Source organism: Mesocricetus auratus, unplaced genomic scaffold, assembly GCF_017639785.1.
Source record: "Mesocricetus auratus isolate SY011 unplaced genomic scaffold, BCM_Maur_2.0 Super-Scaffold_100009, whole genome shotgun sequence".
In the NCBI taxonomy this organism is placed as follows: domain Eukaryota; kingdom Metazoa; phylum Chordata; class Mammalia; order Rodentia; family Cricetidae; genus Mesocricetus; species Mesocricetus auratus.
In genome coordinates this window covers 54296115-54321712 of record NW_024429193.1, presented here as the reverse complement: position 1 = coordinate 54321712, position 25598 = coordinate 54296115, and the positions used below count along the sequence as shown (strand labels likewise).

The 25598-nt window shown below is 42.2% G+C and overlaps 1 long non-coding RNA gene across 1 annotated transcript in view; it reads left to right on the top strand.

Moving 5' to 3' along the window:
• Positions 1-385: 385 nt before the first annotated feature.
• The window catches only part of LOC121142211, a 65214-nt gene continuing 40001 nt past the window's right edge, over positions 386-25598 (top strand). Inside the window, exons 1-2 of the long non-coding RNA XR_005879188.1 lie at positions 386-647; positions 2490-2616. This is a non-coding gene — a long non-coding RNA (uncharacterized LOC121142211). The remainder of the gene's footprint in view (positions 648-2489; positions 2617-25598) is intronic.

Here is a 25598-nt window from a genome sequence, read left to right as displayed (position 1 = left end):
AGAACCGCCTGTCTAGATTGAAGATAAACCTATCTTCCCACCTCAAAGATCCAGATTAGAAATGGGTTTTTCCACTTCAAATGTTTTAATTAAGGAAAAAAAATCCCTCACAGGTGTGTCCATTCATTTGGGTTTTAATTAATTACAGATGTAGTGAAGCTGATAACTAAGAACAGCTGTCACAACTTTGCTGTTATCCTGTTAACAGCAAAGGATCTCTGCTGTGGGATAACCCTTCTGTACTCTGTGAATATGTGTTACTCTCATTGACTGATAACAAGACTGATTTGGCCTATAGCAAGGCAGAATAAGGCTAGGCAGGAAAGTGAAACTGAATAGACAGAGAGGAAGGGGGTGGGGTGAGAGATAACGCAAGCAGCCGCCAGGGAGGCAAGACGCTGGAAGACTGGTAAAGCCACAAACCACGTGGCAAGATACAGATGAATAGAAATGGGTTAATTTAAGTTGTAGGAGCTGGTTAGTCATAAGCCTGAGCTATAAGCTGAGCGTTCTGGAGCTCATATAAGCTTTTGCGTGTTTATTTGGGACCGGGTGATCAGAACTAAAGAAAAGCTCCACCTCTGTTTCCATATGGCCCTCCAACATGGTGCACGGATGTCCACATAAAGCCTGCAAAAGCTTTAAAGGTAGGGTTCTGACCACACAAAAATGAAGCCAGAGAAGCTTCACAGTTTGTGTCTTTCATGTCGGTCTCAGTACAGAGATTTGTACCCTGGGAGCAGCACGCGGGCTTGAGCTGCAACATGGCGGATTCCCATAGTCTCACCCAGACACATACTGGCACTGCATGGTGGGTTTAGAACTTTTGCTCATATGGACAAAAAGTGCTAGAGATACACAGTAAGGACAGACTCAGACCAAAGGCCTCTAGACAGGTGTTTAAAAAAATGTGTGGGCTTAGGAGAGAGAAGAAAAAGGGTAGAAACAGTCATAGATTTTTAAAAAATGCTGTAAGGATAATAAAGTCTTTTAAAAGGGAATAGAGTAATAAAATATAGTAAGCCATGTAAAATGGGATATGCACAGAGAGTCTGGGGTTTACATTTCATTGTGTTTTCTTTGGACTTTTTTACTGTTAATGAGCTAGTTACTGGGAAACAGTTGATTGTGAAAGCTACTATATTAAACCAACCTATATATTTAAAAAATTTCTTAACCTCATTATTCAAGTCTAAAGATATGTTACTTTGGGAAAGAGGTCCTGCTTTTATTTCCACAGGAAATGAGAGGCTGTGGATTCATTCTGGGTTAAAAAACAAATCAGGTTTGATTGAGGAAGACCCCCTGAAAAATCTCTGATTAAAAATGGATGCCCAGATGATCCAATGTTTCAGAGAATCTCTGTTGCAGTTTCCTCTGAATTCTACATTTAGAGCTTCTCCAAGCTGCTGGCTAAGATGATCCAACCTCACAGACTACATCAATCAGGACTCGACCATAATTTTAAATTTTCTCAGAGTCCCTCAAAGATCACCAGCGCCCACCCATCATTATGCCCAAATTCCCAAAATATTGTTTACTAATGTTTGTTTTAATTTAAGGAGGGTTGATTACAAATTATTATTGGTCATCAATCTTTTTCTAAAAGAAGGGGAGATGACATAGAAAGGATGGGGAAAAGGGTATTTAAAATGTTTTTGTTTTTGTTTGGTTTTTCAAGACAGGGTTTCTCTGTATTGTTTTGGAGCCTGTCCTGGAGCTCGCTCTATAGACCAGGCTGGCCTCGAACTCACAGAGATCCGCCTGCCTCTGCCGAGTGCTGGGATTAAAGGCGTGTGCCACCGATGCCTGGCTTATTTAAAATGTTTTAATAACAGATTTTTCATGACAATGCGACACATCTGCTCCTGGCAGCACCAATATACTCCAGATAAGGTGATGGGTATCAAATAAACTCCATATAGAGTTAATTTTCTTTATGGCAAAAACTAGCCATGTGGGCAATCTTGTTTTACATGTCAATCCCAGTTCCCTCTCCCTCCCCTCTTCCCTTGCCCCCACGAACCCCCATCCCATCCCCTTTCTGCTCCCATAATTGTAATTCTTACTTGATAACTGTTTTGTTGTATGTAATTTTACTACGTTAAACTTAAAAACTCCCTTTTTTGATTAGACAGAAAGGGGGAAATGCTGTGGGATAATCCTTCAGTACTCTGTGAATATATATTGCTCTCATTGATTGATAATAAAGCTGATTAGGATAAGGCTAATTGGGAAAGCCAAACTCAAAATATTCAGAGAAAGAAGGGAGGAGTCACGAGAGATTCAAGCAGCCTCTGGGAAAGGAAGATGCTAGAGGCATGTGGCAAAATAAAGTTTAATAGAAATGGGCTAATTTAAGTTGTAAGCACTAGGTAGTAATAAGCCTGAGCTATAGGCTGAGCATTATGGAATGAATATAAACGTTTGTGGTTTCTTTGGGACTGAGTGGTCAAGACAAAAAAGGAAAGCTCTGCTTCTGTTTACAGACCTCAGCCACGTGACTGGCAGCGTAATCACAAATGGAAACACATCTACCACCTGGGGATCTGTTTCTGGATGCAAAACCATGAAACTCCATACCCAGCGAGCATCTGGGCCCCACTGAAGCTCTGGGTAGGTAGAAGGGAAGTCTAAAATGAGTGGTAGAGGAGGAGGGCTAGGAGCAGAAGTGACAGCCTTGGTACCTAGTTTATTTGTTACATCTTGCTTGTTAAATACGGCTACACATGACACTCTAACCGCAGGACTCAGGGTTAGGCATGAATCAGGATGGTGCAAAGGGTAGTTGGTTATCAGTCATTTTTAATGTCCAGGTTTACCTCTCAGGAGCTCAGCTTTTCCACTGGGGCAATTAGCTACGCACGGGTGTGATCTATAGCTGCATTGCACATGCATATCTACTTGGCGTGTCTCATCCATGGGGTTCCTGTAGCGCTGCCATGTGGTAGGAAAAGCCTTAAGGCAATGGGAGACCCGTGACTGCTCCGGGAAAGAGATGGAATTAGGAGTGAAAGGTGTTGGCTCCTATGAAAAGCAGAACCCGGTAGGAAAAGCCTTAAGGCAATGCAGATCCGATTGACACCTGTGAAATGGAATTGGAACTGGACAGGGAGATCCCCAAATAATGAGGCAGATCTTCCAAGTCTTAGCCGGAAGAGAACACTGAAACTGGCACACACTAGGTCAAAATGGCAAAGCCCCAGCAGAGCGTGGTGGCACACGCCTTTAATCCCAGTACTTGGGAGACAGGCAGATCTCTGTGAAATCGAGGGCAACCTGATCCACAGAGCTAGTTCCAGGACATCAGGGGCTACTCAGAGAAACCCTGTCTCGGGGGGAAAAAGTAAAATAAAATAAAATAAAATAAAATGCAAAGCCAGTACCCGGACACACCCTCTCGAAGGGAGCTTTCTCAGAAGCAGGCTTCCGTGTGGTAGCATGAGAACTTGTGGTTTGATATCTCGCTCTTCCCTCATCTCTCATGAAGTCTACCGGCAAGAACTGAGCTCCAGCCGAAACAACTGTGTTTTTAATTCAACAGCGCCCTCTGCTGTTGGTTCAATGAAATTCAGTTTCTTTAATGAAGGGTTGTCCCGTGTGTGTGTGTGTGTGTGTGTGTGTGTGTGTGTGTGTGTGTGTGTGTGTGTGTGTGTGTGTGTGTGTAGGTAGCACCTTAGATGGCATGTTCTAGATTTTATGACAGTGTTTCCAAGGTCATATAATCCCAAGGTGTTATGTTTTGTTTTATTACCAAACCTCTAAGGATTGTCTCCCTGTGATCTTTAAGGCTCACACTCTTTCTTCAGATAAGAACTTAATTCAAAGATTATTATCACAATATCTCCACCCAGGGTAGAAGGCTCTCATTCTGATGCTGTAATTCTGACAGAGATTATTTATTTATCACAGCCATCTATTTATTTTGACATGGTGCCTTATGTAGCCCAGGCTGGCCTTGAACTTCTAACCAAAGAAAACCTTGAACTTCTAACCCTCCCAAGGGTTTCAAGTGTTCCCTTCCACAGCTGACTGGCGGAGGCTGTTTGTTCTCTGTTACTGTATGGGTCTAGTCTCAGCTCTCAGCTCTCTGGCTCCCCCACAGAAGAGAAGGTTAGTCAGGTGACTCTGCCCCTTGGGCAGATTCATTCCTCCTCTGTATGCAAATGCTTTTCCATGTTGGTGTGGCAGAAGAGTAATCCTGGTTGTGTATGTTGTCCTGGGTAGCTTTAGGAGCGTGTCCGTAGACACCTGTCTTTGGATGACTACCATTATCCTGCCAAATGCAGAAGTCTTGACCCAAAGTTACTGTTCCTCCTTCTTGTGTCAGTGTTAAAGTGTTAAAGTAAAACTCCAAATACGCCCAAATAAAATTTACCTCAAATATTTGATCCCTAGCATTAAGGTCTTTACTCTAGATTCTCTTGATCTTGTCATTACTAGTGTTTTATTTGTGTCAATTTTCTTCATTGTATCACAAGTTTTCTAAAGAATTCATATTTTCAATGAATCATTGTTTTGGTTTATTGGTTTATAATCTTTGTCTTCCATTTCATTTACTATTTCTTTGAACTCTCTGTGTCCTTTACTCTATTCTTTTTTAGTTTATTCTACTAATCCTTCCCTGGTCAGTTTATTATTGTCTAGCTTAGTAAGTGTTTTTTAGTCTTCTTTAATATAAAGCACGTCTCTTCCTAGTTGTACTCCTCAGGGTTTTGTGGGTAATCGTTTGATCATCATTTGTAAAATGTCTTAACCCAGCTCCTTCAGAATGTAGAGCCTGGCTGGTCATAGCTCTAAGATCCCAGCACTGAGGAGGACTCCACGAGTTCCAGGCCACTCTGAGCAACTGACAGAACCCCCACCCCCCACCCCAGGAAAAAACACAGGAGTCTGAAGCAATGATGACCTTACTACTTTGGGACAGTAAAAATCCAAGACAGAGAAGGTGACAGAGGAAGAATTGAGGCGAGAACCTTTGTCCAAGGCTGCTCTATGCTGCATGCTGTTTACTTCACAGGAGTCACAAGGTCGAGGGATTCCTCTGGCATCTGGTTCACTCACTGGGCAAGGAAGGCCCTCCCCTCAGAGCTGAATGCAGGAGAGAGAAAGGACAAGGAAGTATTTTCTCAGCTGCCTTTCATAGTCCACCTCCCATCAGTCAACAGGGAGACCCCAGGCAGCTCATTCATGATGTCTCCACAATGGACTCTCCGGCCCTTCAGCATCTACTAAGCAGCCATATCCAGACCACACAGCGGTGTTTCACCAAAGCCCGGAGCACTGAGCTACTTGTGTGGAGACCCCAGACTGAGAGGCAAAGTAGGTGACCAAGGCTGCAGGCACACGGGTTTGTTTCTCACACATGCACTTTAGAGTCCACGAGTTATTAAGGAATTATTAAGAAGTATGTTGCTAAATTTCCATGTACAGATCTTAAGACCATCCTATTTCAAAATTAACTTTATGTGCACTGGAGGAAGATGTGTCTTCTCTCATTAGATGAAAAGTTCCCTGTGTGCTCATTAGATAACTACAGCGTTCAAATCTTACAGGCTTCTCTTCACACTATTTCTGTAATTACTGAGGTGGTAAGAAGAAATCCATGGGGAAAGTGGTGAGTTTTTCTCTGCTGGTCAATTTACATTCATAGAAAGATCTGCCAGGAGCAAGGAAGCCTAGGAATGCTGCTTTTCCAGTCAGAAGCAATCGTTTATCTTCACGTGGACTCTCTTTAGCTCAAATAACTGTGTTGGTCTTAGAGACTGTGTTGAGAATTTTTAGTATATAGTTGAGGGCTTCCTGCTGCAGTATTTAAATTTGCTTTATTATTATTGTGTGTAAGGTGTGTGGGGCATGATATATGTGTGGAGGGGACATGCACATGTTATAAAGCACATGTGCAGGGCAGAGGACAGCTTTGTGGAGCTGGTTCTCTCTTTCCACCTTTACGTGGGTTCTAAGGATGGAACTTGGGTCCCCAAGCTTACATGGAATATGTTTTCCAGTTTTTTGCACTCAATAGTTCCTGTCTTTGAAACAATGCCTATATAAATTTAAAAAATCTAGTTTAACAATCTTGGTCATATAATGAGAACTTTAAAGGCTGCTGTTTGCTTTCTCTGTGGTGCCTGTGCCACGAGCAAGTCTAATATATCAGGCGAAAGCCTGGAGATTGAACTGACGTCCAGTCGTTTGTGCTAAGAGGTCTCTTCATTATTGTAGCGAGGGAGCAACCTTATATACAGGCTTACAGCACAGTGGAAAAACCCCAGATGGAAGAGATTGTGCTTTCCTCATATTGGATGTTGATGTCATTGAGCAAGGCTGGGGCAGGAAGCCAGGACCAGAAAACAGGATGCACTTGGACTGGAAAACAGGGTGCACTTGTTGGCTGACCAGCCACTCATAGAGATCCTGTGGGGGCTGGGGCCCAACATTTCTCTTTTATTATTTCCCTTCTTTCTTGTCTTCCTTTTGCATTAAACACACTTTCTTGCTGTATTTTCACACATTTCTAGGTTAATAGTTTTTCAGTCTTTTTCTCATATAGTAGTTTACTAATGCTCCTGCAAATAACCGTAGAAACTCAGGGGTCTGTCTCCCTCCCCCATGTACACACAGACACACAGACACAAAAGTAAAAGGGGAAAGGTGTGGTGTGGGAGGTGGTTCAGTGGCTTGCTGTGCAAACCCTACCACCTGAGGTTTAGAAGTAAAGAATGTAGACATATGTGATCCCAGCAGTTCTATGGCAAGATGGGGAGGTACAGACAGGATAATGTTCCCAAAGCTTGGAGCTAGGCTCAGAGATTCCTTAGGAGCAAGGTGGAGGGCAAGGGCTGTATTGTGGTTGTCCTCTGAACTCCATGATTATGCCATGGCACCCATGTGTAACCCAAGTATTAAAATAAGAAAGTAGATGGGGACCTGGACAGGAAGAAGATGAAAATTTGTGGGAACTGGAAGAGAATAAAAGAGGGCGGAAATGATAGAAATAAGTAATATACAAGCATGAAAATGTTATTGCAACCTACTATTATGTATGATTAATATATACTAATAAAAACATTAGGAAAAACTTTTACCATACATACTAGTCCTCCCTCAGAACACAAGGCATTAGAACACCCATTCTGGTCTGTCCACCCACCCATCTTTTCTGCCACCAGCCCCAAATAAGGATACGGAGATTTTTAAAATAATTATGAAAGTTCAGTCTTGCTTAAGCTTGTCCCATTAACTCTTAGAACTAAATTAACCCATTTATACTAATCTACCTTTTGCCTCATGGCTTTTTATCTTTCTCTCATTCTGTATGTCCAATTCCTTTGTGTCTCATTGGTGTCCCTCTTGCATGCTAGAATCATGCCCAGGTGCTCTCATTTTCCTGGAAGTCCTGCCTCTCTCTCCTGCCTAACCATTGGCTGTCCAGCTTTTTATTACACCATTCACAGCAACATATCTAAACACAATGTACAAATACCCTACAGTAATTACTATGCTAATGTTATTTGCTTTCTAAACACATAGGGTTGGTCATCATTACATTGTGTAAGCCATGCAGCGTAGTCACATTTGTGGCATTGTTACTGTTTTATTTTTTCTCATTCTGGTTTATAACAGATACTGTTCTTTTGGAGCAATTATTGTTTTAAAAGAATAACTTCTGAGTTCCTTTTTAAAAATGTATTTTTCAGCCGGGCGGTGGTGGCACATGCCTTTAATCCCAGCACTCTGGAGGCAGAGGCAGGCGGCGGATCTCTGTGAGTTCGAGGCTGGGCTGGACAGACAGCCTCGAAAACAATACAGAGAAACCCTGTCTCGTAAAAACCAAAAAAAATGTATTTTTCATTTTTAATTGTGTGTATCAGTGTGTACGTGCATGCTCACATGGGTGTAGATGCCTGTGGAGGCCAGCAGAGGGCATCAGGCCCTCTGGAATTGTCAGTTATCCAAAGTGGGTACTGGGAACTGAACCTGTGTCTTTTAGAAGAATGGTACAAGTTCTTGCTACTGTGCCAATATCTCTCCAACTTCCCTGAATTCCTTTAATGATGGTCTTTTGTGGTTAATTCTCTAATTTTTGACTGAAGATGAATTATTCTGCTTGTATTTGAAATTTATTTTTATCTAATTCATTTTACTCTAGTCTATTGTCCATTGTTGCCTTTGAGAAAACACCCAGAACAAGAGCTAAGCAACTGGAATTCTCAATTACCTTGGCTCAAATCACAGCTCTACTTACCAGCTGTGTGCTCTTGAGATTGCATATAGCCTGCTTAATTGCTAATTGTAAGAAGATAAAAGGGAACAAGTCTTTGTTCTGCTTTGATATTTTCTTTTGGTGTTCTGCAAGCTTATGTGGATTTACTTTTATTTCGTTCTTTTGTTTAAGAAGCAGAGTACATTACTCAGCACCTTTTTTTTATATCTTCGTTTATTGATTTTTTTTGCCATTGAAAACTACAGTAGTTTATTTCTGACATTTTTCTATTCTTTTTATTTATTTATTTTTGTTTTTTATTACTTTAATTTTAAATAGCTTGCTTAACATGTCAATCCCAGTTCCCTTTCCCTCCCCTCCTCCCACACCCCCCACCATCTCCCCCAGCCTCCCACCCTATCCCCACTTCCTTCCACTTAGGGAAGTCTGTCATTTTGCTCAGGGCAGGGTCCAGGCACTCCCCTAAGAGTCCAGGCTGAGAGAGCATCCCTCTTTGTGTTATGGATACACGAAGTCCGTTTATATGCCAGGGATAAACACTGATCTACTGCCCAGGGTCCCATAGGTTGCCCAGACCTCCTCACTGACTCTCACACTCAGGGGGTCTGGATCAGTCTCATGCTGGCCTCCCAGCTGTAGGTCTGGGGTCCAAGAGCTCCCCCTTGTTCAGATCAGCTGTATCTGCTGGTCTCACCAGCCCATTATTTGCCAATTTGCTCATCGCTCCTCTCTCTCTGTCACTGGGTTCCATGGGTTCAGTTCAGTGTTTAATTGTGGGTGTTTGCCTCTGCTTCCATCAGTCACTAGATGAAGGTTCTAGCATGGCAGTAGATGTCAAGTTCATTATCAGGAATGGGATTTAAGGTGGTCTCTCCACTATTGCTTAGCTGCCAGTTGGTGTCATCCTTTTAGATCGCTAGAGATCTCACGGGTGCCAGATCTCTCTTCAAACCTATGACTCCCTCTTTTATGGTATTTCTCATCCTGTTCTCCCCCTATTCTTCCCCCCACTCAACCTTCCTGTTCCCCCATGACTTACTCTTTCCTCCTTTTCTCCCCCTCTCTTCTCCCCAGCTCCCACTCCCCCCCCCCCCACCTCTCGCCGTGTTCCCAATCTGTTCAGGATATCTTGCCTCATTCCTCTTCTGTGGGGTACCAAGCATATCTCTCTTAGGTTCTTTCCTGTTTCCCAGACTCTCTGTCAGTGGAATTGCAGACTGGAACTATCCTGATCCATGTCTAAAATCTATATATGAGTGAGTACATACCATGTTTGTCTTTTTGTGACTGGGCTACCTCACTCAGGATGGTTTCTTCTAGTGCCATCCATTTGCCTGCGAATTTCAAGATTCCATTGTTTTTTTCCACTGAGTAGTACTCCATTGTGTAAATGTACCACATTTTCTCTATCCACTCTTCAGTTGAGGGGCATCTAGGTTGCTTCCAGGTTCTGGCTATTACAAATAATGCTGCTACGAACATAGTGGAAGAGATGTCCTTGTTGTATGAATTTGCATTTTTTGGATATATCCCTAAGAGTGGAATTTCTGGGTCTTGTGGTAGGCTGATTCCCAGAGGAATCTCCATACTGATTTCCAAAGTGGGTGTACGAGTCGGCACCCCCACCAGCAGTGGAGGAATCTTCCCCTCTTTCCACATCCTCTCCAGCATAAATTGTTTTTGATTTTAGCCATTCTGACAGGAGTAAGATCTGACAGGAGTAAGATGGCATCTCAGAGTTGTTTTGATTTACATTTCCCTGATGGCTAAGGATTTTGAGCACTTTCTTAAGTATCTTTCAGCCATTTAGACTCCCCTATGGAGAATTCTCTATTTAATTCTGTACCCCACTTTTTAATTGCATCCTTTGGTGTTTTGGAGACTTGCTTCTTGAGTTCTTTGTAAATTTTGGAGATCAGCCTTCTGTCAGATGTGGGGTTAGTGAATATCTTTTCTCATTCTGTGGGCTGCCTTTTTGTCTTGTTGACTGTGTCCTTTGCCTTACAGAAGCTTCTTAGTTTCAGGAGGTCCCATTTGTTAATTGTCGATCTCAGTGTCTGTGCTACTGGTGTTATGTTGAGGAAGCAGTCTCCTGTACCAATTCATTGAAAAGTATCTCCCACTTTCTCTTCTAAGAGTTTCAGTGTGGTTGGATTTATGTTGAGGACTTTCATCCATTTGGACTTAAGTTTTGTGCAAGGCAATAGACATGGATCTATCTACAGTCTTCTGCATGCCAATACCCAGTTATGCCAGCACCATTTGTTGAAGATGCTTTCTTTTTTCCATTGTATAATTTTAGCTTCTTTGTCAAAAAACAAGTATTCATAGGTGTGTGGGTTAAAATTAGGGTTTTAAATTCGATTCCTTTGGTCTACCTGTCTATTTTTGTGCTAATACCAAGCTATTTTCAAGACTATAGCTCTGTAATAGAGCTTGAAGTCAGGTATGGTGATGCCTCCTGAAGTTCCTTTATTGTATAGGGTTGTTTTGGCTATCCTGGGTCTTTTGTTTTTCCATATAAAGTTGATTATTGTTCTTTCAAGGTCTGTGAAGACTTGTGCCGGAATTTTGATAGGAATTGTATTGAATCTGTAGACTGCTTTTGGCAAGATTGCCATTTTTATTATGTTGATCCTACCAATCCAAGAGCATGGGAGATCTTTCCATTTTCTGGTATCTTCTTTGATTTCTTTCTTTAAAGACTCATAGTTCTTAATATACAGGTCTTTCACTTCTTTGGTTAACATTATCCCCAGATATTTGATGCTGTTTTTGGCTATTGTAAAGGGTGATGTTTCTCTGATTTCTTTCTCAGCCACTTTATCATCTACATATAATAGGGCCACTGATTTTTTTGAGTTAACCTTGTATCCTGCCACATTGCTGAAGGTGTTTATCAGCTCTAGGAGTAACCTTGCGGAGTTTTTTGGGTCACTTATGTAAACTATCATATCATCTGGGAATAGTGAAAGCTTGACTTCTTCTTTTCCTATTTGTATCCCCTTGATCTCCTTTTGTTGTCTTATTGCTCTAGCTAGAACTTCAAGTACAATATTGAGGAGATATGGAGAGAGTGGACAGCCTTGTCTTGTTCCTGATTTTAGTTTGATGTTAGCTGTTGGTTTACTGTATATTGCTTTTATTATGTTCAGGTATGTTCCTGTTATGCCAGATCTCTCTAGGACCTTTATTATGAAGGGGAGCTGGATTTTGCCAAAGGCTTTTTCAGCATCTAGTGAGATGATCATGTGGTTTTTCTTTTGCAGTTTGTTTATATGGTGGATCACATTGATAGATTTTCTAATGCTGAACCATCCCTGCATTCCTGGGATGAAGCCTAATTGATCATGGTGGATGATTTTTCTGATGTGTTCTTGAATCCGATTTGCAAGTATTTTATTGAGTATTTTTTGCATCGATGTTCATGAGGGAAATCGGTCTATAGTTCTCTTTCTTAGTTGTGTCTTTGTGTGGCTTGGGTATCAAGGTAATTGTAGCCTCGTAGAAAGAGTTTGGCAGTGAGCCTCCTGCTTCTGTTGTGTGGAATACTTTGAGGAGTATTGGAATTAGCTCTTCTTTGAATTTCTGGTAGAATTCTGCACTGAAGCCATCTGGGCCTGGGCTTTTTTTTTTTTTTTTTTTTTTTTTTTGGTTGGGAGACTTTTGATGACTGCTTCTATCTCATTAAGGGTTATAGGTCTGTTTAGATTATTTATCTGTTCTTGATTTAGTTTTGGCAAGTGATATCTATCCAGGAAATTGTCCATTTACTTTAAATTTTCAAATTTTGTGGAGTACAGATTTTCAAAGTATGCCCTGATGATTCTCTGTATTTCCTCAGTGTCCGTTGTTATGTCCCCTTTTTCATTTCTGATTTTGTTAATTAGCATGCTCTCTCTCTCTATCTTTTGGTTAGTTTGGACAGAGGTTTGTCTATTTTGTTGATTTTCTCAAAGAACCAACTCTTTGTTTCATTGATTCTTCGCAATGTTTTCCTGATTTCTACTTGATTGATTTCAGCCCTCAATTTGATTATTTCCTGGCATCTGCTCCTCTTGAGTAAGTTTGCTTCTTTTTGTTCTAGAGCATTCAGCTAGCTGGGCTATTAATTCTCTAGTGTGACTGTTCTCCAGTTTCTTCAGAGTGTCCCATAAGTTTGGATATGTTGTGTCTTCATTCTCATTGAATTCCAAGAAGGCTTTAATTTCCTTTTTTATTTCTTCCTTTACCCAGGGATGGTGCAATTGTGCATTGTACAATTTTCATGAATTTGTAAGGTTTCTGTGATTTGTGTTATTGTTGAATTCTAATTTTAATGCATGGTTGTCTGATAAAATACAGGGGGTTATTCCAATTTTTTGTATCTGTGGAGGTTTGCTATGTTTCCTATTATGTGGTGCATTTCAGAGAAGGTTTCATGTGGCGCCGAGGAGAAGGTATATCCCTTTGTGTTTGGGTGGAATGTTCTATAGATATCTGTTAAACTCAGTTGGGTCATAACTTTTTTTTAATCATTTTTTATTTTAATTTTAAATAGCTTGTTTTACATGTCAATCCCAGTTCCCTCTCCCTCCCCTCCTCCCGCACTCCCCTTCTTCCCTACCCTCCCACCCTATTGCCAAATCCTTCCACACAGGGGATATCTAGAGTCTGTCATTTTACTCTGGGTAGGGTCCAGGCACTCCCCTAAGAGTCCAGGCTGAGAGAGCATCCCTCTTTGTGCTATAGGCACACGAAGACTGTTTGTATATCAGGGATAGACACTGATCCACAGCTCAGGGCCCCATAGGTTGCCCAGGCCTTCTCGCTGACACTCACATTTTGGGGGTCCAGATCAATCCCATGCTGGCCTCCCCACTGTCGCTCTGGGGTCCAAGAGCTCTCCCCTGTTCAGATCAGCTGTCTCTGCTGGTTTTGCCAGCCCATTCTTTGCCAATTTGCTCATCACTCCTCTCTCTCTGTTACTGGGTTCCTTGGGTTCAGTTCAGTGATTAATTGTGTGTTTGCCTCTGCTTCCATCAGTCACAGGATGAAGGCTCTCAGATGGTTATAGACATCAAGTTCATTATCAGGAATGGGCATTCGAGGTGGTCTCTCCACTATTGCTTAGCTTGCCAATTGGTGTTATTCCTTTAGATCACTCGAGGTCACTCTGGTGCCTGATCTGTATTCGAGCCTATGATTCCCTCTTCCCCCTATTCTACCCCCACCCCCTCAACTTCCTGTTCCCCCATGACCAACTCTCTTCCTCTTCACCCCCTCTCTTCTTCCCAGGTCCCACTCCCCCCCACCCCTCGCCGTGTTCCCCATACATTCAGAGGATCTTGTCTCAATCCTCTTCTCTTGGGTACTATGCATATATGCATATCTTTTAGGTTTTTTCCTGTTTCCCAGACTCTCTATCAGAGGAAGTGCAGACTGGCACTATCCTGATCCATGTCTAACATCCATATATGAGTGAGTACATACCATGTTTGTCTTTTTGTGATTGGGTTACCTCATTCAGGATGGTTTCTTCCAGTGCTATCCATTTACCTGAAAATTTCAAGATTCCATTGTTTTTTTCTGCTGAGTAATACTCCATTGTGTAAATGTACCACATTTTCTCTATCCACTCTTCAGTTGAGGGGCATCTAGGTTGCTTCCAGGTTCTGGCTATCACAAATAATGCTGCTATGAATATAGTGGAGCAGATGTCCTTGTTGTATGAACTTGCCTCATTTGGATATATGCCTAAGAGTGGAATTGCTGGGTCTAGTGGTAGATTAATTCCCATTTTCCTGAGGAATTTCCATACTGATTTCCAAAGAGGCTGTATGAGTCGGCACTCCCACCAGCAGTGGAGGAGTGTTCCCCTCTCTCCACATCCTCTCCAGCATAAATTGTCTTCGGTGTTTTTGATTTTAGCCATTCTGACAGGAGTAAGATGGTATCTCAGTGTTGTTTTGATTTGCATTTCCCTGATGGCTAAGGATGTTCAGCACTTTCTTAAGTGTCTCTTGGCCATTTTAGCCTCCTCTACTGAGAATCCTCTATTTAGCTCTGTACCCCACCTTTTAATTGGATCCTTTGGTGTTTTGGGGACTTGTTTCTTGAGTTCTTTGTAAATTTTGGAGATTAGCCCTCTGTCAGATGTAGGGTTAGTGAATATCTTTTCCCATTCTGTGGCCTGCCTTTTTGTCTTTTTGACTGTGTCCTTTGCCTTACAGAAGCTTTTTAGTTTCAGAAGGTCCCATTTGTTAATTGTCGATCTCAGTGCCTATGCCACTGGTGTTATGTTTAGGAAGTGGTCTCCTGTACCAACTCGTTGAAGAGTATCTCCCACTTTCTCTTCTAAAAGTTTCAGTGTGGCTGGATTTATGTTGAGATCTTTGATCCATTTGGACTTAAGTTTTGTACAAGGCGATAAACATGGATCTATCTGCAGTCTTCTGCATACCAGTACCCAGTTTGCCAGCACCATTTGTTGAAGATGCTTTCTTTTTTCCATTGTACAGTTTTAGCTTCTTTGTCAAAAATCAAGTGTTTGTAGGTATGTGGGTTAAAATTAGGGCTTTCGATTTGGTTCCATTGGTCTACCTGCCTATTTTTGTGCCAATATCAAGCTGTTTTCAGGACTATAGCTCTATAATAGAGCTTGAAGTCAGGTATGGTGATGCCTCCTGAAGTTCCTTTATTGTATAGGGATGTTTTGGCTATCCTGGGTCTTTTGTTTTTCCATATAAAGTTGATTAATGTTCTTTCCAGGTCCTTGAAAAATTGTGATGGAATTTTGATAGGGATTGCATTGAATCTGTAGACTGCTTTTGGCAAGATTGCCATTTTTATTATGTTGATCCTACCAATCCAAGAGCATGGGAGATCTTTCCATTTTCTGGTATCTTCTTTGATTTCTTTCTTTAAAGACACAAAGTTCTTGATATACAGGTCTTTCACTTCCTTGGTTAACATTATCCCCAGATATTTGATGCTGTTTTTGGCTATTGTAAAGGGTGATGTTTCTCTGATTTCTTTCTCAGTCACTTCATCATCTGTATATAATAGGGCCACTGATTTTTTTGAGTTAACCTTGTATCCTGCCACATTGCTGAAGGTGTTTATCAGCTCTAGGAGTAACCTTGCGGAGTTTTTTGGGTCACTTATATAAACTATCATATCATCTGGGAATAGTGAAAGCTTGACTTCTTCTTTTCCTATTTGTATCCCCTTGATCTCCTTTTGTTGTCTTATTGCTCTAGCTAGAACTTCAAGTACAATATTGAAGAGATATGGAGAGAGTGGACAGCCTTGTCTTGTTCCTGATTTTAGAGGAATTGCTTTGAGTTCCTCTCCATTTAGTTTGATGTTAGCTGTTGGTTTACTGTATATTGCTTTATTATATTCAGGTACGTTCCTGTTATCCCTGATCTCTCTAGGACCTTTATCATGAAGGGGAGCTGGATTTTGTCAAAGGCTTTTTCAGCATCTAGTGAGATGATCATGTAGTTTTTCTTTCGCAGTTTGTTAATATGGTGGATTACATTGATAGATTTTCTAATGTTGAACCATCCCTGCATTCCTGGGATGAAGCCTAATTGATCATGGTGGATGATTTTTCTGATGTGTTTTTGAATCCGGTTTGCAAGTATTTTATTGAGTATTTTTGCATCGATGTTCATGAGGGAAATTGGTCTATAGTTCCCTTTCTTAGTTGTGCCTTTGTGTGGCTTGGGTATCAAGGTAATTGTAGCCTCGTAGAAACAGTTTGGCAGTGAGCCTCCTGCTTCTGTTGTGTGGAATACTTTGAGGAGTATTGGAATTAGCTCTTCTTTGAATTTCTGGTAGAATTCTGCACTGAAGCCATCTGGGCCTGGGCTTTTTTTGTTTGGGAGACTTTTGATGACTGCTTCTATTTCATTAGGGGTTATAGGTCTGTTTAGATTGTTTATCTGTTCTTGAATTAGTTTTGGCAAGTTATATCTATCCAGGAAATTGTCCATTTCCTTTAAATTTTCAAATTTTGTGGAGTACAGATTTTCAAAGTACGCCCTGATGACTCTCTGGATTTCCTCAGAGTCCGTTGTTATGTCCCCTTTTTCATCCCTGATTTTGTTAATTAGCATGCTCTCTCTCTCTGTCTTTTGGTTAGTTTGGACAGAGGTTTACCTATTTTGTTGATTTTCTCAAAGAACCAACTCTTTGTTTCATTGATTCTTCTCAGTGTTTTTCTGGTTTCTACTTGATTGATTTCAGCCCTCAATTTGATTATTTCCTGGTGTCTGCTCCTCCTGGGGGAGTTTGCTTCTTTTTGTTCTAGAACATTCAGCTGTGCTATTAATTCTTTAGTATGACTGTTCTCCAGTTTTTTTCATGTGGGCACTTAGTGCTATAAACTTTCCTCTCAGCACTGCTTTCAAAGTGTCCCATAAGTTTGTGTATGTTGTGTCTTCATTCTCATTGAAATCGAGGAAGTCTTTAATTTCTTTTTTTATTTGTTCCTTTACCCAGGGATGGTGCAATTGTGCATTGTTCAATCTCTATGAGTTTGTAGGGTTTCTGCAATTTGTGTTATTGTTGAATTCTAATGTTAATGCATGGTGGTCTGATAAGATGCAGGGGGTTATTCCAATTTTTTGTATCTGTGGAGATTTGCTATGTTTCCTCTTATATGGTCAATTTTAGAGAATGTTCCATGTGGTGCCGAGAAGAAGGTATATCCCTTTGTATTTGGGTGGAATGTTCTATAGATGTCTGTTAAACCCAGTTGGGTCAAAGCTTCTATTAGTTCTTTTGTTTCTTTGTTAAGTTTCTGTCTGGAGGTCCTGTCTAGCGTTGAGATTGGAGTGTTGAAGTCTCCTACTACTATGTGTGAGATTTTATGCGTGATTTGAACATTAGTAATGTTTCTTTCATGCATGTGGGTGCCTTTGTATTTGGGGCATAGATGTTCAAAATTGAGACTTCATCTTGATCGACTTTTCCTTTGATGAATATGAAATGTCCTTCTTCATCTCTTTTGATGGATTTTAATTTGAAGTCTAATTTGTTAGATATTATGATTGCTACACCTACTTGTTTCTTGGATTCATTTGATTGGAAAATCTTTTCCCAACTCTTTACTCTGAGGTAACGTCTGTCTTTGATGTTGAGATGTGTTTCTTGTATGCAGCAGAAGGATGGGTTCTTTCTTTGTATCTATTCTGCTAGTCTTTGTCTTTTTATAGGCAAGTTGAGGCCATTGATGTTGAGGGTTATTAATGACCATTGATTGATGATTCTTGTTTGTGCTTGATTTATTGATAGTGGAGTTATTGTGTGTAGGTTCTCCCTTTTTCTTTTGGTATTTGGTAAAGTGGGATTATCTATTGCCTATGTCTTTGTGAGTGTAGTTATCTTCATTGGGTCTAGGTTTTCCTTCCAGCACTTTCTGTAGAGCTGGATTCATGGATACATATTGTTTAAATCTTCCTTTGTCATGGAATATTTTGTTTTCTCCACCTATGGTAATTGAAAGCTTTGCTGGATATAGTAGTCTGGGCTGGCGTCCTTGTTCCCTTAGCGTTTGTAGGACATCTGTCCAGGATCTTCTGGATATCATAGTTTCCATTGAGAAGTCGGGTGTAATTCGGATAGGTCTGCCTTTATATGTTACTTGGCCTCTTTCTTTAGCTGCTCTTAGTATTTTCTCTTTATTCTGTAGGTTTGATGTTTTGATTATTATATGGCGATGTGACTTCTTTTTCTGGTCCAGCCTATTTGGTGTTCCGTAAGATTCTTGTATTTTCATAGGCATATCCTTCTTTAGGTTAGGGAAGTTTTCTTCTATGATTTTGTTGAATATGTTTTCTGTACTTTGAGCTGTATTTCTTCACCTTCTTCTGTACCTATTATTCTCAGGTTTGGCTTCTTTATGGTGTCCCATATTTCCTGGATATTTTGTGTTAGGGATTTGTTGGTTTTGTGATTTTCTTTAGTTGATGACTGTATATCCTCTAATGAGTCTTCAATACCTGAGATTCTCTCTTCTATCTCTTGTATTCTATTGGTGATACTTGCATCTGTAGTTCCTGATCGTTTACACAACTTTTCTATTTCCAGCATCCCCTCATTCTGTGTTTTCTTTATTGTTTCTATTTCAGCTTTCAATCCTTCAACTGTTTGAGTTGTTTCCTTCATTTGTTTGGTACTCTTTAGATTCTTTAAGATATTTGTTTATTTCTTGAATTTTTTGGTTCGTCTTTTCCTCCATTTCATGTATTTTTTTGTTTTTTCTTCTATTTCTTTAAGGGATTTCCTCATTTCCTCTTTGAGGGTCTCTATCATCTTCAGAAAATAATTTTTAAGGTCTGTCTCCTCTGCTTTGTCTATGTAGTGCTATTCAGGTCTTGCTGGCATTGGCTCTCTAGATTCTGGTGGAGTCATGTTGGTCTTTCTATTGCTGAGTGAGCTCTTATTCTGTCTTCTTCCCATCTCTTCTTCCAGTGGGTGCATGTGGGGTCTTTCTGTCTCTACTGGTCTCCTTCTTTCCTGAAGCTGAAGCTGAGAACGCTGTAGGGTGGGTTCTGGAAGGCCTGACACCTTTCCTGAAGCTGGGGATGCTTGAAGGTGGGGTCTGGAAGGACTGATGCCTTTCCTGTGTGGGCAGGTCCTCTGGATGCCGGGAGTGGCCACAGAAGATTGAGAGAGTGGGTGATGGGGACCTTACTCAGCACCTTTAAAGGTAGGCACTGGGCAAGCATTAGTTCATTAAATTTCAAAATAACCATAGGCAGTATTATTAAGCATCTTTACGCATCAGGAAGCGGAGACCCAGAGAAGCTGAGTGACCATCTCAAGGTTACACAGCAAGGAAACAATAGAGCTGTGCTTTCGGTCAAGTCACTCTGGACCTGGAATCTCCTTTAGAAATCTAAGAAGGTTCTAGTAGAGTAGCATCATGGGTAATTTGTGTCTTCGAAGACCTTGATTAATTTATCTGAGTTTCATTAAGTTAGAGCCTCTTAGAGTATTCCTTTACTCTTCTCTAAAGCCCCTGTGTGGTCTAAAGAGGCACCCCTTCATCCTGGATATTGACAGAGTCTTGATTTCACTTGCTGGCTTTGGGTTTAATAATCTATTAATTTTTTAAAACTGGTATAAAGCTTTCAATAAAGTTTTTTATTAGCATAATTAATTATACACAGCGATGTGTCTCATTATGACATCTCCATGCATGTATACAATGTATTTTGATTATATTCACCCTCAATGACCCTGTCTTGTCTCCCTCCCAGTCCTACTGAGTCCCTTTCTCATTCCAACTTGTCTTCTACTCTCCTGTCTTTATGTGTGTCTGTGCATGAGTGTGTATGATGTATGTGAGAGTGTGGGTGTACATGTCTTGAAGTTTGTTTGTGTGCGCATCTGTGATTATGGTGTGTGTATGTGTATGTCTGTGTCTGTACATGTCTATATGTTTGTATGTGAATATGTATACAATGTGTTTGTGAGTGTGTGTGTTTGTCTTTGTGCATGTCTGTCATGTCTTGTGTGTGTGTGTCTGTGCATGTGTGTGTATATGTGCCTATGATGTGTGTGTGAGTATGTGAGTGTCTGTGTGAGTGTGTTTGTGTGAGTGTGTGTGTATGGTGTGTAGACACATATAATTAGAATCATCTGAGTTAGGAGCCTCAACTGAAGACCTGTTCTCATTGCTGTAATCAATGTAGGAAGACTCACCTTGAATGTGGGCACCACCTTCTGGTAATTGTCCAGACAAAAAGGGCATGGCTGAGGATGGCTGAATATTCATTCGCCCTTTGCTCTCTTGGCCTTCCCCAAATTGATTTACCCCATTCCTGCTGCTGCTGCTTCTTTCACTGATATCAGAACCAGCGTTTCCATACTGCCACCATGAACTAAGGATCAGTGACTCTCCAGAAACCCTCCAGGTTTTAGGCACCAGACTGGGATTTGTAAGACACCCAGGGTCAAAGACTGATCAACTACTGGGTTCTCAGTCTCTCAGGTGCAAGATAACTGTTGTCACTATCTGAATCTAACATGATTTAATAAATCTTTATATAAAGAGCAGTAAGGCAATTTATATAAAGAGACACAATCAATTAAGCATATATTCATCCTGTTGCTTCTGTTCCTCTAGAGAACTCTGGCTATACAATGCCTCTTCAAGTAAAACCTTTGCCAACCTCTGCATCAGGTCATGGGAACTATGGAAATTTAAAAGTTCTTGCATTTTAAAGAGTGAATCAAGAAATGCATCCCTTTGACTAATGTGCGGAAACACAGATTTAAGAAAGTGAGAGAGAACAGCAGTAAAGCCCGTTAGGAGGGCTGTTGAGTTGCCTATGAAAGAACAGCAGGGTGTGAATTAAAACAGCATAAGAAGGAGGTACGATGGAAGGGCATGGTGGAATCAAGCCTCTCACCTCATGGTGGCCAGGAAGCAGAGACAGGAACAGGGAGAGGCTCAGAAAAAGCTACCCTCGAAAGGCACGCCCTCCAAGATTTACTTCTTCCAACACACTCCACCTCAGAAAGCTTCCCTCATTTCCTGAGTCACACCATCTGCTGGGAACCAAGCACGTGAGGCTGTGTGGGCACTCCATGTCCAAACTACAATGGACGGTTCACTCTGTATACCATCTTAACCATGGCTCCCTCAGGTATTTGGTTAGCCATCACACGGAGTTCCCAAACCTATTTCAGTCAGAGTTTTCCCAGAAACTGGACCAGCCTGAATTCATTCATATGTTTTCCCAGGCTTTTGTAGCTGAACACCTGGTCCCCAGGTGACGGCACTGTTTGGGAAGGTTTTTGAAGTTTTAGGGAGTAGAGACTTGCTGGAGTAGAGAACTTTGTCCCTGTGGGTGAACTTTGAAGGTTTATAGCCTCACTCTATTGCTTGTTTCTGTTTCCTGTGCATGGATGGAAACATGATCTCTCTGCTTCCTGCTCCCATGGCCCTGCCTTCCCGGACATCATGGACTCTATCCCTCTGAAACTGTGAGCCAAAATTAATCCTTCCCTAAATTGCCTGGCTCATGGTACCTTATCTCAGCCAACAGGAAGGTAACTAATATGAGGGTACCAAGAGACAGAAAGAGTGAATGTGTATGTATTTATATATTATTTGTGATTTCCCCTATTTCTCTCTTCCCTTTTGTTGCATAAAACATATAATGTTTTATAATGTAATATGTAATATAGTTGTAGTATATTTATATTATTGTGACTTGCTTATGAATGTCATCCAGAAGCTTCTTGTATTGAAAGACTGGTCCCCAGCTGGGGACATTGTTTCGGGAAGTTCTGGAAGATTTAGAAGGCAGGAAGTGGCTGGAGAAAGTAGGTCACTGACATGTGGTTGTGTGTTATCACTGGCTGTTGCCTGACTCACTCTGCTCCTTGACTGGTATGAATGGAGCAGCTCTCATCCTCTCCCCTCCCCCTCCCCCGCCATGCTGTCCTGTGAGGTGCCCAATGGATGATGGACTGATCCCTTGGAAGTGGAAAGAAATAAAACCTTTCATCCCTTAAGTTGTCCTCTTTGATATTTTAGCCACACAAGTAAAAGAAGTAATCAATACAGGTAATATTCAAATATGTTAAATTTTATATCGTAATATTAAAATTGTCAAATTAGGAACATTCATCACTCAAAGATTTGGCCTCCTTTCCATGGCAAGAGTCTCGTGTGTTTTCAGTTGTACACAGGAGAGCTGTGTCCCTGTAAGCAGATTATGGCCATTTTATTGCCTTCATTTAAAGGCTAAAGACGATTTAAAAAGGTGTGTATGTACACAAAAGCATGCGCACGAACGTGCCAGGCCAACAAGGGTAGACTTGTAAGGATTAACTGTACGTGTTAACTTGGCCATGGGAAGCTAAGACATTTGACCAAATATTATTTATTCTCTTTGTGGAAGTAGTTTTGACAGATTAACATTCAAATCAGTTGGCTGCATAAGCTTAGCCTGGGTGGGTCTCAGCTAAGGTGTGAGGAGAACAAAGCACACACTGCTGGGAATAAGGGAGTGTCTCCTCCCAAGTGTGTGAGCCGGAGCATGGGGCTTTTCCTGCCTCCAGATGCTAACTAAAGCATCACCTCTAAGGTCTGAGGTTCTCTGGTTGTGGACTGGAGCCCAGGTTCTTCCTCCCTAATCTCTAGCAGATTTGGGGATTTATTATCCTCCAGAATTGCATGAGCCAATGCCTCATAGCAAATTTGTTCCCATGCCTGTGATGTTGTATTGTTCAGTTTGGAGAACCCCAGGCAGTACAAAGCCTGTGTTGGCATTAGGGGTGAGATATTGAGACTAAGAATTCAGAGGTGGCCATGTTGTTCTAGAGTCCACTTAGTCCATCTCAAATTCAGGAGATTTTGTCTAAAGATATGGATGTAGAAGTGGTCAGCCTGTGTCTCAAAAACAGCCGAGTCTATGATATTATCCAATGGGAACAGCTCGTTTAGGAGAGACAATCCGTAGGTAGTGGTTTTTGTCATATGCTCTATAGAGCTGTCTTAGGAAATTTTACCTGAGGTGTTTTCTAGAAAGCATTGCAACAATGTGTAGCCCAATGGAACTTGATGAGTGTGCAGAAGACCCTGGGTTCGACTCTCAACACTTGTATGTTTGACAGACAATATCCTTAGATTCCACACCAGGCAAGCATAGTTAAGCTGGCGGGATATGAAGCCAACCTCATTTCTAGCAAACATCTCAGGGATTTCACACACACCAACACCCAAGACAGGACTTCGTGACAGCCATCTGCACAAGCAATGGCATAGTCTTCACACTAGGTGGCGCCACAAGCACAGTCTAGAATTAGATACTTTCCGGCTTCCTCAATCCTAGTCTTTCTCTGCCTCCTGTGAGGAGGAGAGAAAGGAGGAGAGAAGGAGAAATCCGGCTGGACATTTAGTCATGCTACTATCTATCAGTCTGCTCACGAAAGGCCTGCCTGGAAGAGGCCAAAGTTACTGGCATCAGACAGGTGAGGAATCTTCTATCTGAGTGATCACCTGGAAGCACACTTTGGTCCAGCCAGAAGTTCTGGCGAGGGGTCAAAAAGCACCGAAGAAGATCCAGTCAGAGGCCTGGACTGTGGAGAGCCCAGAGGGGCGTTCCCTTCCAAACCACCATCCCTCTTGGTCAGAATGTTCACAATCCCCCATCAGAGTCAGGCGCAAGTACGTTAATGCCCACCTCCACAGAGCCAGGTGTCCTTATCTATTCTCCATAAACAACCCCTCTGGAGAATTGAAGGAGCAATTCCCATCCCTGCCCCAGAGGCTCACTCGGTCCCCAGTTGGTGGTGCTGTGTGTGGAGGTTTAGGTTGGGGAGCCTTGCTGGAGAAGGAATGTCACTGGAGGCGGGCTTTGAGAGTTTGGTCACTCTCTCTGCTTCATGTTTGCAGTTGAGATGAAATCTTTTAGCCTCCTGCTCCAGCTACCTGCTGACATGCCTATCCCACCATTACGGACTTTCCCTGTGGATCCCTAAGCCAAAATAAACTCTTTCTTCCCTAAGTTGCTTTTGGTCACCATGCTTTATTACAGCAACAAAGAACAGCTAGTACTCTGTTCTTCTTCTTTCCCTCTGTCTTGACAAATTAGGATTTCAATTGCTGAGACGCCATGTCCACAGCAGCTCTTACAAAGGACGACATCTAATTGGGTGGCTTACAGTTTCAGAGATTTAGTCCGTTATCATCACGGCAGGTAGGACGTGGTGTCGTACAGGCAGACAGGGCGTAGAGAAGGAGCTGAGATATAATACATCCTGATTCATAGGGAAGAGGAAATGAACTGAGTAGCACAAGCAGAGGAAGCCTCAAAGCCCACTGGCACCGTGACGCACTTCCTCCAAGAAGGTCACACCTACACCAGCAAAGCCACAGATCCTAATAGTGCGATTCCCTTTGGGAATCATTTTCTTTCAAACTGTCACGCTTTCCTAGGAGAGTCGCTAGTGGCATTGAGTTCCGGTGTCTTGGGTCCCATTGCTGCCCGTGACCATGCCCATGCAGTCTCCTTTGCTTCTGGCAGAAGCAGGAACCACACGTCTCTGTACCCTCTGCCTTTACCCTTGGACACATGCTTCATACTCAAGTCAGTTCTGTAGCTTTCACCCTACCCCAGCCTCCATCATCTCCCCTTTGGTGTGTATTTCCAGCTGTTAGATTTTGAAAAATTAGAGGATTTGAACTTTATGTGCATGAGTGCTTTTCCTGCATATATGTATACCCATTACATGTGTCCCCTGCCCCTAGAAACTGGAAGAGGGGGGTCAGACCCTCAGAAAGTGGAGTTACAGACAGTTGGGAGCTGTCACGTGGGTGCTGGGAACAGAGAGCAGAGTGATGAGTGCTCCGTCCTCTCTCTAGCCCCAGCTTTAGACTATTCAAGTCTTGTCCCTTAGCCCAGCACTCTCACCTCTGGCTTAATGTCGGCACTGCTGACATCATTCCTGGAGTTCCTCAGGCCAGAGAATTGATGGAAGGGACCTAGGGTGTGGAAGACACCGGGGGCCATGTCCTGGTGGAAGGAAGGAAGGAAGGGAGGAAGGAAGGGTAGCACTGAGGAAAGAGAAACCTGGGCAGTGGATGGGGCATGAACCCCACGGAAGACAAGGGCTACCTAAGCACGTTGGCTGTGGAGTTGCATGGGAACATTGTCAGGGACCTCCTCCATAATCCAGCCCTGGCATCAAGGTGAAAACTGGGCAGAAAAACAAATCAGGGCAAGAATGTTGGAAGCATTGGTGGAAGGTGACCTGGGTGTGGCCAAACACCTGGCAAGAAGCAACTTTAAGGAGGCATGATTTATTTTGGCTCGTGGCTTGAGGGAATTTAGTCCGCCATGTTGAGAAAGACTGGTCAGAAGTCCTCAGGTGGGAAGCAGAGAGCTATGGATGCTGGCACCCAGTTAGCATTCTCCTTTCCCCTTTCAGCCAGTGACACCATCACATACTTACGGGGTAGGTTAATCCTCTTTGGAGAAGCCCTCACAGACACACCCATGGGAGTGCCTCACCACCGCCCCAGGCATTTCTCAGACCATCACACTGGAAGGACAAGAGAAAGACCAGCATAGGAAGCTGGGCCTGTGAGTAACACACATTAATAACGGCACCTCACAGTATTGTTGTTATATGGGTCAAGTGCTAGGGCCTAAGAGTCACAGGGATCTGTCCCCACCACAGACACTTAGGTCAGGTGCCTTCATTGTCTAACATGGGACAGTGAGGATTACAACACGTGTCTTCCATGTTCGTACAGACTCGGAGTGTAGCAGCACGTACTGGCTTCAAATTGCTAAGTGCAGTTGTTTTTGGCCTGTGGATAGCATGTCTTTAGTGAAGAGGGGTTCAATCCCTGTTA